The 14077-nt window shown below is 42.1% G+C and overlaps 1 non-coding gene across 1 annotated transcript; it reads right to left on the bottom strand.

Moving 5' to 3' along the window:
- Positions 1–6053: 6053 nt before the first annotated feature.
- Positions 6054–6267, bottom strand: LOC125619253. Its single transcript, XR_007350746.1, has one exon. It is a non-coding gene; the product is annotated as a small nucleolar RNA U3 (small nucleolar RNA).
- Between the last annotated feature and the right edge of the window lie 7810 nt (positions 6268–14077).

Raw genomic sequence — 14077 nt, 5'->3', positions numbered from 1 at the left:
CTCCGTGTGTGCTTGCTCAGAAGTCATACCAGGGCACCTCCCGCCTCCTGACTCCATTACACAGTGACAGAGACCAAAGAGTGGGTTTGTTGCTGGGATCTGGGAGATCGACTGCACACCAGGCAGTGTCACGTGAAACCTACGGTCACGAAGGTGAAATACGGATTAGGAGACGAATGGCATTGGTAATAATTATCATTCATCCTAGTTAACCGGACTTGTTTTCTCTGTGTCACATCTGTCAGGCCCTTGCCATGCTTTGAACTATCAATCAAAAACAGGCTGATGATGGCCCTGGGAAAGAGGTCTCCAGTGGTGAGACCATTGTCCTTGGTCATGTTCCACTGGGTGTCTCCATTCTTCCCTTGGAGGAGGAGACAGAGGACATGTGAATGACATAAAGCTGGGAGGGAGGGTGATAGAAATGAGCCCAGAACACGGCAGGCAGCATGGTGTACTGAGTCTGTCATGGCGGAAAGTACCAGGAATAAATCTTCAGCTAAAAGAATCCTCCTGTTCCGAGGTAGAATAGGTGGGATATAAGTTAAGTAGTCACTCAGATAAAAAGGATTGTGATTCCAGAAATTGTCAGTTTGAGTCAAAAATGGGAAATCCCCCTGGCAAGAATTGTTCATGAGATTTCAGGTCATATTAATTGAAGCATAGTGTCTGCAATATGGAGGTGCCAGTCCCCGGTTTGGCTCTAATCCCTCTTACTCACATTGCCACACCTGGGTTTTAGTGACGTTACAAATCACCCTCCAGCAGATCATCTCTCCTACCTCGACGAAAGTTGCTTGGCTTGATTCTTCACTTAATCCAGATTTTGCTTCATGCAGCCTTTTCAAAAAGAAACGGTGTGACATGACAGAGTGGCCCCCTTACCTAAAGGATGACGCTGTCACTTGGACACTTCACACTGTTTGATTTTTCACCAAATCACAGAGCACCACTGGACACGATGCCACACATCCATGTCCGCTACTGCCTGGCTTCTTCATTAGAACTTGTGCTCTGGGAGCACCGTGTATAGTGCAGTGAGGGCTCAAAGTAGGTGTTCAATTAAAATAAATCTTGGAGTTGAATGAACAATGAATGAAAGACTAGGGAGCAGCAAGGATTGGGGAGCATTTCTCTGGATTTGTACCCATAGTTCATGGATATAGTTCCTGATGCCCTTTTTCTTAGCTTCCCCCCACTTAGGAAGTCTCTCTCACCTGAGTCCTGGAGGTCATTCTTGCTCTATATTTGGGACTTATGAGGTGAAGTCACTCTTAGCCAAATTCTCAACTTCCTGTGCATCCTCTGAGCCCTGACCCCAGAAGGGCAGCTCCATTTTCCTTTGTTCTTCAAGGTTCCACAGGATCCCAGAACTCAAAAATTGCTAAATGTCTCCTTTTCTGGTCCCTTGGCATCATCTTTGGTTTAAACCTGGTGGGTGGGCATTATTGCCAATTACTAATAATGAACCCCCATGGAACGCTGTCACCCAGGTCAGAGTTGGCAACAGAGTTAGGCAGATGGGTTCTAACCCTAGCTTGGTCTTTTTCTATGTGGTGTTATTCAAGTGACTCACTTTCTTTGTGTTCCCATTCCCTTAACCATGGGAAAGAGGAAGAATAAGACTTTCCCCAAAAGGTGGGGAAAACAATAGAAGTGGGGGACATATGGGTAGTACCTGCCAAGGGCAGGCGCAGCGATCGGCATGGCTCTTCCCTTCTGAAGCAGCATGATAAAAACTGGGGCGTGGTCATCAGCAGGTTGGGGACAATTTCTGATGGGGACAATGTCTTTAAGGTATGGTCAGTTGACTTTTCCGTGGTCCTAGATGGCGCCTTATTCAATGACCTGTAAGCTACACAGGTTCACACGGGAGCCTGAGGCAGAGAGCTGGGAGCCTGCTGCCAAGTTGTTATCCATAAACCATAAATGGAGTAGTGAAGCACAAGGAGGAAGGAAGGAAGGAAGGGAGGGAGGGAGGGAGGGAGGGAGAGAGGGAGGGAGAGAGGTGTTCTTGCAGGTGTAGCAATTCCTTCCAATCCTCCAGGCCTGGTCTACAGCATGTCTAGTGAAGAGTATGGAGAACTCTCTCCAATACCGAAACCCACATGATCTCTTATTTTAAGCAGTGTGTGTATGTGTTCATGATTGCATGTGTGTTTGTGTGTGTATGTACGTGTGGGTGAAGGTGTGAATGTGTGTGGGTGTGCACTTGCATGCATGTGGGTTTGAATGCTTGTGTTCATGTATACGTGTGCAAATGCATGTGTGTATATGTGTGTATGGGTTTCTGTGTGTATGTTTATGAGGGTGTGTGTGTACTTGTGTGTGTATTTGTGTTTATGTATGTGCATGTGTTTGTATGTGTGTGTCTGTGTGCATATATTCTGTGTGTGTGTGTGTGTATGTGTGTGTGTTGGAGGTAACTTTCTCAACCTCCTCATTTTCCTAGTCTTTTTTTTTGTTGTTGTTGTTACTAGAGATTTAACCCAGGAGTGCTGAGTGTGACCACTGAGTCACATCCCCACCTCTTTTTTGTTTTTAATTTTGAGATAGGGACTCATATAAGTTGCTTAGGGCCTCATTAAATTGCTGTGGGTGGCCTCAAACTTACAATCCTCCTGCCTCAGCCTCCTGAGCCGCTGGGATTACAAATGTGCACCACTGTGCCTGGCAATTCTCCTAGTCTTTACAAAATTAGTGCAGAAGGTATATTGGTGCCACACAACAGGGATCTGCTGGAAACCCAGCCTCAGGTATAGGGATGAATCCCTCCATGCTCAGCGACTTCCTCCCTTCCTCCCTCCCTTCTTTCCTCCCTTCTTACATTTTTCATTCATGGTTAATAGACAACCTCTTAGAGCAGGCACTGGACTCTCCACCTTGGGCTCCTGTGTGCACGAGTAGCTCTCAGGCCATTCCACGGGGCACACACGCCACTCTACCTTGCCCTGTATCAGTGAACCCCTGCCATCGCAGGGGTTGCTCAGCACCCAGCCCTGCCAGATATTCAACCCAACTTTGGACTCTGTTCTTTGGGAAAGAGGGACCATTATGGATTTTAGGCAGAGGGGTGACCTCTAAAGATGAATTGGGAAGGAAACGGGCCTGAAACAAGAGGCGGAAAGAGGGACTTGTCCTCCCTGTTTCCAATTCTGGTTCTTTCCTTTCACAGATGGGCAACCTCAGAGTAGGCACCTAATCTTTCAGACTCTGTTTCCTAATTTTTAAAATGGAAGGTAACAACCTTATCTTGATTATTACCTGAATTCAGTGAGAAGATGAACCAGGAGAGAGGAGTTGCTCCTTGAGGATGTCATTCGTTCCCCCTTCCTTTTGTGACACTGCATAGATATATCCAGCATGAGGCACGAGAATGGGGCCTCACTGTGGTTCAGATGACAGTGAAATGGCTTTATTATAGTTGTCCCTTTCCTTACAGGATTTGATCAGGGCAGGGAATCCTCTTGTCCACTTAGCATTTGAGATGTCCTCCCCGAGGGTGCTGCCCAATCAGAAAGAGACCAGGAGAGCAGCTGACGTGCAAGGAGAAGCTGGATCCTCCAAACCCAGCAATTCCACAGCCACAAATTCTAGCTGCAGCCCTGTTCTCGGTCTGCCCCACCTGCCCGTCTATAATTAAGGTCGTGTCTACAGTCATACAGATTATAAGGAAGAGGAGAAGAATGTCATCAAGTCATAATTTCCAGAATCAAAGCTCCTTTCATTCCCCATGTTCCCCTCCTTCTCCATTTGGATTTGGCAGCAGGTTTCCTAAAAAGTAGGCCACGGTGTCCTTTCCTACAGCTCATTACGAGTGGGCAAGGAGGGCCTGCTGCGGCTGCCAGGCCTCCGTCCCCGTCCCCTCCACAGTGGAAGGCGGTGCTTCCTGGATGTACACCTCCGGCCAGGAGGCAAACATTTGTCATGGAAGCATTTTTTTGCTTCTTTCTAAACAAGAGGTTATAATAAAATAAAGAATTGTTTGCAAATGTTTGCAGATCCAACCCAATTTTATTCTTAATTGTACAGTGCGTGTGTGCTGATGCAGTTTGGGTGTAGGAAATTGTTGCAGATGTCAAATTGGAAAAAATTCTTTTATTTTGGGGTCTTGGGAGTTTGAACATGGCATTGGAACTGTCAGTCTCAGCCTTTTTGTTACAGAGTTCATGAAAGGAGAATGTTGGAGAGGGAGAGAGAGAGAGAGAAATACCACTTAAAAGTAGTTGATGTGGATGGCGACTCCATTGTTAACATTATTTTTATTGAAATTGTCAGGGGCCCAACCTGGCAGTCTGTGAAGGTACAACTGTTTCCTTGGGGGAGGACACTCCAGTCAAGGGAGAGATGGGCAGTGGGTCAAGAAAATAAAGAAGTCACTCGGAGGTCTTGGGGCTGGCCAGACACCTCACTGACCAACGAGGGGTTTTGTTGTGTGGACAATAAGCGTGAGATGCATTTTTTTTTTTTTTTGGAAATCATTTGGATAAAGGCTCAGGCTTAAAAGGGGCAAATTTTAGAGAAATCTGGATGGCGAGTAGATATTACCAGAATTGGGAAAGGTTCATTACTGAATTGTTCAGCCAGCCCCAGAATTGTTGGCCGGCGTCTAGCCCATGTCCACTCTGGATGGTTGCTAGAGGTTTCCTAAAGGAGAGCACTCACGGGTGTATGCTTTGGAGATAAGCAAGGACTGAAATGGCTCCTGTATCGCATGGCCCAAACTAAGGGTTCCCAAGAGCTGGCCGGCAGGCTTCCTGTGTCTTGTGGGGTCCCCAGTCCCACCAGAGGAGAGCTTTCCTGTTGCTGGCTCTTGGACATCATCTCCTTTTCTCCTCCTCCTCCTCCTCTCCTCTACTTGTCCTAAAAAAGATACTCACTTTGTGATTAATGCCTGCTAAGCCCTCTTACATGTATCATCTTATTTTATCCCCCCACAACCTTCACCCTCACCATCCCATTTTTGGAGATTAGAGAACCTCGAAGGGACCTGCCAGGGAAAGTACCCAGGGCTCTGAAGCTGAAGCTTTTGCTTCTTGACGTCAGTAGCCCTGCCAGCTGTCCTTCCCACCCCTAGGGCTCTTCCTGTCCTGCTGCCCCACAGCTGTCAGCAGTGGGTTTGGGTCCCGAATGCCTTGGCTAGTCATCAGACATGGAGCTGGCTCACGAGTTCTGTGGGAGAGGAGGTTTATTTATTGATTTTTAAAATTAGGATAAAGTTCTCTTGTGTTCTCTTTATTTCTATCTAAACAGTCCTGTGAAAGGTACAGTTTTGAGCTAATTAGTCCTCTGGTGGGAGCTCCCAAGGAGAATATTCTGGAGCAGCATCTGAGCCTCTGATGATTCCCTGGTCAGCACAGCTGGGCTGTGATGTTAACCAGAACCACCAGAGCTCAGATTCCCCCAACCTAACCCATAGGGGAAGGTTGGGGAGGTGCCTGGGACAGGGCCCACATTTGAGCTGATCTCTTCCAGGCCTTGCTGGGGGGCGGGTAGAGAAGCTGCCCTTACATAAGCTTGCTTAGTATCAGGGTGTATTTTAGGCCAGGGGTTGGCAGGCTGAGGATTCTGCCTGCCAGGAAGGAGAAGAGCAGATTGGCTGAGCTAGGTTCTGTAGAGGTCTTATGGCAAGAATAGTCCTACTACCCCAGGTTCTGCATCGGCCCATGGCCTTGCCCCTCTTGCCCAACATCATGATTTCCAGCTACCCCAGGTAGAGCTAAGTTGCTGCATGATTTTCCTTCATGAGTGGAAAGAACACATGGGTTCTCCCTTTTTTTTTTTTTCCCAGTGCTCTGATTTGCAAGCATTTGAGCCATGTGCTGTGGTGCAAATATGTGCATGTTCATGTGTCCATCTCTATTTGCTCAGTGGACAGGACAACGAAGTTCCTTCCCAGAGGTTAGAGTAAAATGGGAAGAAGCTGTAAGGCAAAGGGGCAGGAAGGATGTGGGGTGACTTACCAAGATATGCATGTAAGAGCTTTGTCATTTATTTTCTTCTTTGTATATTTTGTATTTAAGTTTTGATGTTTTCCCCCCTTAATAATGGAGACCACTCAGATTGTATTCTCTCCCTCTTAATCTCTAAAGAGAATTAAGAATGATCATCAATGGCAAAAGGCAGTTGCAGTAATGCAACATCTAGGACCAACTTCATGCTCAGGAGAGAACACTAAACTCCTCCTCGTGGTTTCTGGTACTTGACACAATCGGAGAAACTTCTCTAGTAACATACTGTAGAAATGACCCCTGAAAGTATAGTCTTTGTTGTTTTGATTTTTTTTTAACCACGAATAAGTGATTCTTTTGCCAACACACTAGCACCAAAAAGGTTGACTAATAGTGAAGAAAATGTTGAGATACCAGTTTCCTGACTCTATTCCAAGTGTTTCTCAATCTTAGATGCATATTAGAATTACCCAGAGAGCTTTAAAAATATCGATGAAGGGGTCCCATCCCTAGAGACCCTGTTTCTTTGCCTAGGTTGTAGACCACACATGATATTTAAAAGCTACACAGATGATGCGAAGGTTCAGCTACATTTGAAAAATGTTGGTGTATATGACTTGATATTTGGGTGCAGGCAGAAAGATTGAATGCCAAGTTCAGATGATGCCATCAGTAATTATCATGATAACCTAAATGGCTCATCCTTGAGTACTGTTGTGCCTGGTACCATGTGAGGTGCTTTGCCTCCATCATCTCATCCAAACCTTGGTATATCTGAATCACCTGAAGGGCTGTTGAAACACAGGCAGCTAGTACCCACCTCCAGAGTTTCAAAGGCAGTGGTGTGGTTCACAGTCTCTAAGATGGTCCTCCTTAAGTTGGTCCCCTTGTGTAATCCCCTCCCTGTGAGTGTCCACTGGCTTATTGATGTGTTTCTAAAGAACACAGCAAACGGGATGGGATGTCACTTCAGAAACTAAGTTAAAAAAATGCTTGACTTCTCTCTTGGGCTCATTCTCTCTTGCTCTCCATTGGAACACTTGCCCTGGGAGAAGCAGTGGCTCTGTTCTGAGGCAGTCCCACGGAGAGGCCCACATGGCCAGGAACTGAGGTAAGCCCCTGGCCACAGGAGTGAGCTTGGTGGCAGACCCATCCCCAGCTGGGTCTTCACAGGAGCCCATAGCTTCTGACAACTTGACCGCAATCTTACCTGATACCCTGGGCCAGAGGCATGGAGATACATGGTATCTACATTTCTGACACAGAAACTGCGGGATGTTACATGTTTGTTGTTTATAATTGCTGAGATTGGAATTCTTTTGTTACAAAACAATACATACTACAGTTGATCAGGGGTAGGGCCTGATCAACTGATCCTAACAGGCTTCTGGGTGGTGCTCATGAGCCTGCTCAAAACCATGCTTGGAGAACACTGCCTTAGCTCAGCACTAAGAGGCTGAAATTTTGTTACTTTAACAAGTTTTAAGTAACTTTCTCAAGGTCACCTGCAGGAGGGTAGTGCTGGGATTCAAACACAGGCAATCTGGGCCCCAGAGGGCAGGCTCTTAACCACGTGGCCCTGCTGCGTTTCCTCACTGTGGCGCGTGTCCCTTGCCTCCTGTGACAAATTATACTGATTGAATTTGCTGGTGAAGTTTGCCAGGGAGGGATTTTGATCTCAAACTTTATTGGGGGACTATAATTAAAGTGACTTTCCTCCATGAAATAAGTGCTCCCTCCCCAGTGGAATGAACCCCAGGGACTGTTTACCTTTGGGTTACTGTGGTTCTGAAACCTCAGCAGGCATTGGGATTACTTGGAAGACTTGTTAAAATGCAGATAGATGGGTCCATCTTCAGTGCTGCCATGGAGAAGGTCTGGGGTAGAATCTGAGAATTTGTGTTTTTTATAATTTCCAAGTCAAGGCTGTTGTTTTGGGTCCAGGGACCACACTTAGAGCACTGCTTGTGTGATGCTTACTGTATTTCAGGAGTGCTGTTTTGGGTGAATCCTCCAGAGTTGATTAGTGTGGAGTGAATCACAGGCAAATGGAAGAGACTGGTGCTCCCCCCAGTGCACATTTCCACCCGCTGTGCCTTTCTTCTGGGACATATGGTTGGAGGACCCATGCGGCTGGGCTCTTTCTGCACGTCCCTTGCATTCCAGGGTGAGCTCAGATTCCATTCTAATTATGGAGGGCAGAGTGTGGTCACAAACAGCCCACAGTGCTGCTTTGTGGGAGGTGTTGCTGTTTGGGTTAGGTCTTGAGAAACTGACATGGGCACACTGACAAGCAGCTGTTTGGGCATGTCTAGCCATATTATCTGTTGCTGAGCAGAACAAAGCTGGGGCAGAGACTGGCCAGGTAGAGGTGGTGAATGGCTGCATGTTAAGCCAAGACTCACTTTTCTTTTTTTTTAATAAGAAAGCCAAGCCAAACTATGAGAGGCCTGTTTTGCATTTGGAAGGCCAAGCAGAATTTCCCTTGCCAATGGGATATGTGTGTATGTTGTTGTTGTTGTTTCTTTTCTCTCCTATTTTCTTCCTCTTTTATTATCCCCTTCACTTAACCAGCAGCTCAGTATCAAATCCAGCCAGGCCAGGATGGGGGCCAGGGTACTGGAAGGTGGTGCCAGAGCCTTGGACACACTGGAGTTTGGAATAGTTCAAGGTCTGGGGTGAGGAAGATCTCCTCACTTTCATTTGCACCAGAAATGAATGTGTCCAGAGCCTCAGCCCCTGGACTAACCTGTAGCCATCAACAGGTCGTTTGCCCTTTTGCAGTATATCCACATCTCCAGGAGACCCACAGTAGATAGTAAGCTCTAAGTGGACAGCTTTGGAACGATCTTTCCCAAATACCTATCTGAATGTCTGTGGCTCTTAACAGACCCTCTGTCATGTGGTTTGGGAGAGAGAGATGTCATGGTAGATTGTATTATTTATTTACAACTTTTCATCCTCTTTGTGCCCTGCCATTCTTCCCAGAAGGCAAAAATCGTCTTCCTGCCTCTTTAATGGTAGAGCTATCATGTGACTTGCTTGAAATTTATAGAGACATTATAAGTTTCTTTCATCTCTCTTATTTTGTCCCTCTACCATGATACCAGGACGTTCCAACCAGATACAGTTTGCACCTTCAGCCCGGTCCCCATAATAAGCAGATCCATGATTCCCTCACAGCTTGGGGCAGAGTCTCGGATCCACAGGCTACTTGCAGCTGCTGTGAATGACAAATAAAGATTTGTTCTGCCAACTAAGATCTGAGGGTTATTTATTACACAGCAGGCCCTACAAGGTGACTATGAGAGGCAGAGCCAAATCCTTGTCTAAATCTATTCCCTGATTTCCCAAAGAGCAAGTTCTTTGTTTCCTTAATTCAGAAACATTAACCAGAATGACCACTGGCAAATGTGACCTAAATATAAAAAAATAAATAAATATTTTAAGAGAAAATATAGGAGAATATATATAGCATCTAGCAGTAGGAAAAGTTTTCATGAATAAAACAATGTTGATAAGCTGAGTCCAGTGAAATTAGAACTTTGGTGTAACAAAGGACACATAAGTACAAAAAGGAGGAGGCTTAGAGAGGGTGAAAGTGTTTCTTGTGTTCAGAGCAGCAGAGGATTTTATATAATGAAATCAGAATTCATAATGAGTTCCTGCAAATCAGTGAGAAGACAGACAAGGCAAGAGGAAAAAGGATGAGGCTATTGTCAGAAGTTATGAAAGAGGTAATAAGAATAGGAAAATAACATGTATAACGTCTCAAGTAATTACACGGATATGAGCCAAATCACAACCATTGGAACTGCAAAATCTGAAAATTCTTACATACTGAGTATTGGTGAGAATGTCCTCTGGGCCACTGTAAGAATGCCCATGACCCAAACCTTGATCTTGAAGGATTTTCCATCCAGTGGAGAAACAGACTTGTGAAGATATGATTGCAAATCTCATGATCATGTAGTAATAATGGGGCATCTTCAGAGTAAGTAGGATCTGAAGAGGAATCTTGATTCACTAAGCCCAGGGAAGTCAAAGAAGGCTTCACAGAGGAGAAACACAAATGGGGTAAAGATAATTTCAGAAAGAGGAAGACGTGGGCAAAAGCACTGGGGATCAGAATAGATGGGTTAGATTAGGGAAAATGGTATGATATTGAAAAAATGCATAATAATGGGATTGACACAAAATAGCTGATCCTATAGCATGGAGAAGTGGGTCAGTAATAGAGAGGACTGGTGGCAAAACTCTCCCATAATTTGGGGCTAAAAGACAAAAGAGATAAACATCCTCTAAGAGAAGATCATAACCATGGAGGAAATCTAACAATCTGTAACAGACAGTGGGGAAAAAGAGATCAGAATGTGTGCAATAGAAATGAGAATCAAGTAGTTTGATTTAGCCACTCCACACTGTAGACATACCTCAAAACATCATGCTGCACATCCCAAATATATGCAGTGTTTATATGAACTTGAATTGCCTCTCTGAGCCTCCTTACGTGGAGATGGAGATCATATGGCCATTCTTGCAGCAGGCTCGAGGGAAAGGACTGCGAAGAGAGCCTTGGTGATAGGGATCTATCATTAAGATATCCCAGGTGAGGGAGTTAAGGACACAGGCTGCTCCCTGTCTCAGGCCTCTTGGAGGATGCTCAAGGATCTTGGTACGGGGACAAAGTTGGAGCTCTATCAACCGGCTCTAGCAACTCCCAGGGGATGGAGCTGACTCCCCATTAAAATAAATTTAAAAAGATAAAATGGAAGAAAAATGGAGGTGAAGAAGTATTAGAAAAGTTCTAATTTGCAAATAACAGAGAACAATAGTAAAAAAAAAAACCCTTAATATTAAAAACCAAAAACAAACCATCCAACGAAACAAACAAAGGAAAACAACTAAAACTCAGGCATATGCTGCTATTTCAACAATATTCAAGACTCTTCTTCTAATTAGTAAATTTATTTTTACTCTTTGAATTATAAAGTTAATGTATATTTATTTATGAAAATTAGGGAAATGTACAATAAAAATAAATTACATGGCACTGGTAATATTACTAACAAGAAGTACCAGTACTATTTTTTGCTATGTTCTTTCAGTATTTCTCTATGTTATTTTCCCATATAAAACAGAGATTATATTGTGTGCATGCATATATGTACATACATGTTCAAGGAGGTCTATATGCATGCACATGTGCATATGCAAGTGTATAATGCACATGTAAATATGTACTTGTAGAAATAGTTCATTTTTTTACTGCATTTTTAGATGTGTATAGAAAGACAGACCAAAGGAACAGCATAGAAAAATAGGCATTTGAAGACAGAACATCTTTATTTTTGCAAGCTTTATTATGCTATTTTTATTACAATAATCCTCAAAACACACTGCATTTGCAGATTTGATTTCTTATTCAACTTAATCATTATCTGGAGAGGTTTCGTGTATTTCATATTCTCCTATGTTTTTTCCTGAAAGTGTTTACATTCTGCTTTTCATATTTAGGTCACTTTTCCAAGTGTCTGTTTTCTTGGTACACATTCTAGAAATGAATCCTGGCTTTTCTCTGCCGTGGTCAGAGAATAGTCTTTAAGAGACTTTTCCCCTTTGGAACGTTTTGAGGTTTTCATCAGACCTAATCATGTAATCATATTTTCATACATGCTCAAGGGCCCTGGAAAAGAAAGCACTTTTTCTGGCTTTATTTTTGAAGTATCCTATTTTTTCTAACAATTGGTATTGTCAGACTCTTTTAATATTTGCAAATCTGATAGTAAAAAAAAAAAAAAAAAAGCAACCACAACAACTCATTGTGATCTCGTGTTTCTTTAATTGCTGGAGGAGATGATCATCTTCACCATTGTTGTTTAGCTATTCTTACTTTCTCTTCCATAAATCTCTGATTATAGCCATTGCCCATTTTCTATTGGTTTGTCTTCTTTTTTCTTTTTGCTTCATAGGGATTTGTTATGTTCTGAATTTATATACTTTTCCTATTATATGACTGTAAACATCTGAACCTTCTCTTTTTACTTTTTTGTATCTTATCTTTTGCCACAAAGAGACTTTTCCTTCCTACAGTTAGGTTTTTAATGGAATTTGAGCTGTTGTATGGTGTGAAGTAGGGATTCTCTTTGCTCATTTTGTTTATTTTGTCCATTAAATTCTAATGTCCAGTGGCTGCAACATCATGAAGTAAATCCTTTCTTGTCCAAATTTTTTAAAGCCCCCACATATTAGTAGGCCTGTCTTGGAACAGCCATTTTACTCAGATCTGCAGGTGAACTTCTCTTTACTGCATCAATACCACACTGTTTTAGTGACTGTGGCTTTGCAATCAGGTAGATAGTAGGGCAAATCAACTGTCTTCAGTCTTCAAAAATTCAACACCATGTTCTCTTATAGAAATTTTAAGATTAGCTTGTCAATTACTATGGAAAAACCCTCTTATAAGTTTTACTAGAAACACCTAGAAGTTACTTACTTCCTTATTTATACTGCTGGGGTCTTTTATATAATGGTGTGATATATTTATTGCTGTATTCAGAATTCTTTTTGTGCTCTTAAATGCAGTTTCATAATTTTTTTTTCATAAACTCCTTGCTTTTTGGATTTTCCTTGTTGCATTCATTCTTAAATTTTATCTTATATTTTGTGTGGTTATTTTATTATGGTTTCCAATTATTTATAGGAATGATATTATTTTTAGCATAATCTCTTACACCTAGTGATACTCCTAAACATTTTTAGTAGTTCTAATAATTTTATATATTATCTCATATTTTCAATGTTGCAATTGTGACTAACAGCAATGTCTTTTTTTTTTCCTGATCCTTTATATTTCTTCTAACTTGTCTGCACGGACTAGAACCTTCTATATAATGCAGAGTAGGTACAATGATAATGCTATTCCTCTCCTTGTCCTGAATTTTTCTTAAATATTTTTAAAAATTTAAAAAAAAATTTTTTTTGGTGTTGATGGACCTTTATTTTATTCATTTATTTACATGTGGTGCTGAGAATTGAACCCATAGCCTCACACATGCTAGGCAAGTGCTCTACCACTGAGCCACAACTCCAGTTCTTCCTTGTCCTGAATTTAAAAAAGTATTGCAAAACTCTCACCATTCTATATTATGTATTCTGGACCTTTTAGCTCAATGTGCTATATATGCTGTATCAGGAAGCTCCCCCTCCCACCCCCAGTTTACTAAGACCATTGTCTTTTTTAAAAATCAAGAAAGATTATTAGATTTCATCAAATGCTTTTTTGGCATCTTTTAAGATGCTCATATGATTTTTTTCTCTTTTAATATGTTAATGAGGTGAATTTCATTAATAGATTTTTCTAATGTTTAATCATGCTGACATCCCTGGCACAAGTCCAACCTGACATTTTATATTCATGCACACATATACACATTGTTACATGTGGTTTTTCTAGTTTTCATTAAAAGGCTACTGTATGATCCACTGTTGACATTTTTAGATCTAGAAGTTATTTTGGAAGACAATATACTAACTGAAATAAACTGGGCACAGAAAGACAAATACTGCATAATCTCACTTATTTGTGGCATCTTAAAAGGTGAACTCAAAGAAGCAGAGAGGACAATGGTGGTTGCCAGGGCCAGGGCTGGGGAGTGGAAGAATGGAGAGATTTTGTTCGAAGGGTATCGAATTTCAGTGATGCAGAATGAATCATTTCTGGAGATCTCTTGTACAACATGATGAATACATATGTACTGTATACTTGAAAATTCCTGTGAGTAAAACTTAAATGTTCTCACTATAATGATAAGTATGTGAGCTGAGGGATATATTAATTATCCTGACTTAAGCATTGCATAACATAAATATCAAAACATTACATTGTATACTATAAACGTAAACAACCTTTTTTTTTTTTAAGATTTGTTAATTCACCTTAATAATGCTTGGAAAAATAGAGAAAATATTCTAGAAGTTGGTCTGTTAAGTCTGTCTTTTTCAAATGACTTTTTTCATCCTCAGCTTTTTTAGTTGCAATTTTCTTTAATCTTTTATATGTTTTATTCCCTGAGATAAATAAGTCATTACTTGTTCATTTTCCTATTTGTCCTATTTGATGGCCA

The sequence above is a fragment of the Marmota marmota genome, unplaced genomic scaffold, assembly GCF_001458135.2.
Source record: "Marmota marmota marmota unplaced genomic scaffold, marMar, whole genome shotgun sequence".
Classification (NCBI taxonomy): domain Eukaryota; kingdom Metazoa; phylum Chordata; class Mammalia; order Rodentia; family Sciuridae; genus Marmota; species Marmota marmota.
This window is presented reverse-complemented; position numbering and strand designations above follow the sequence as displayed.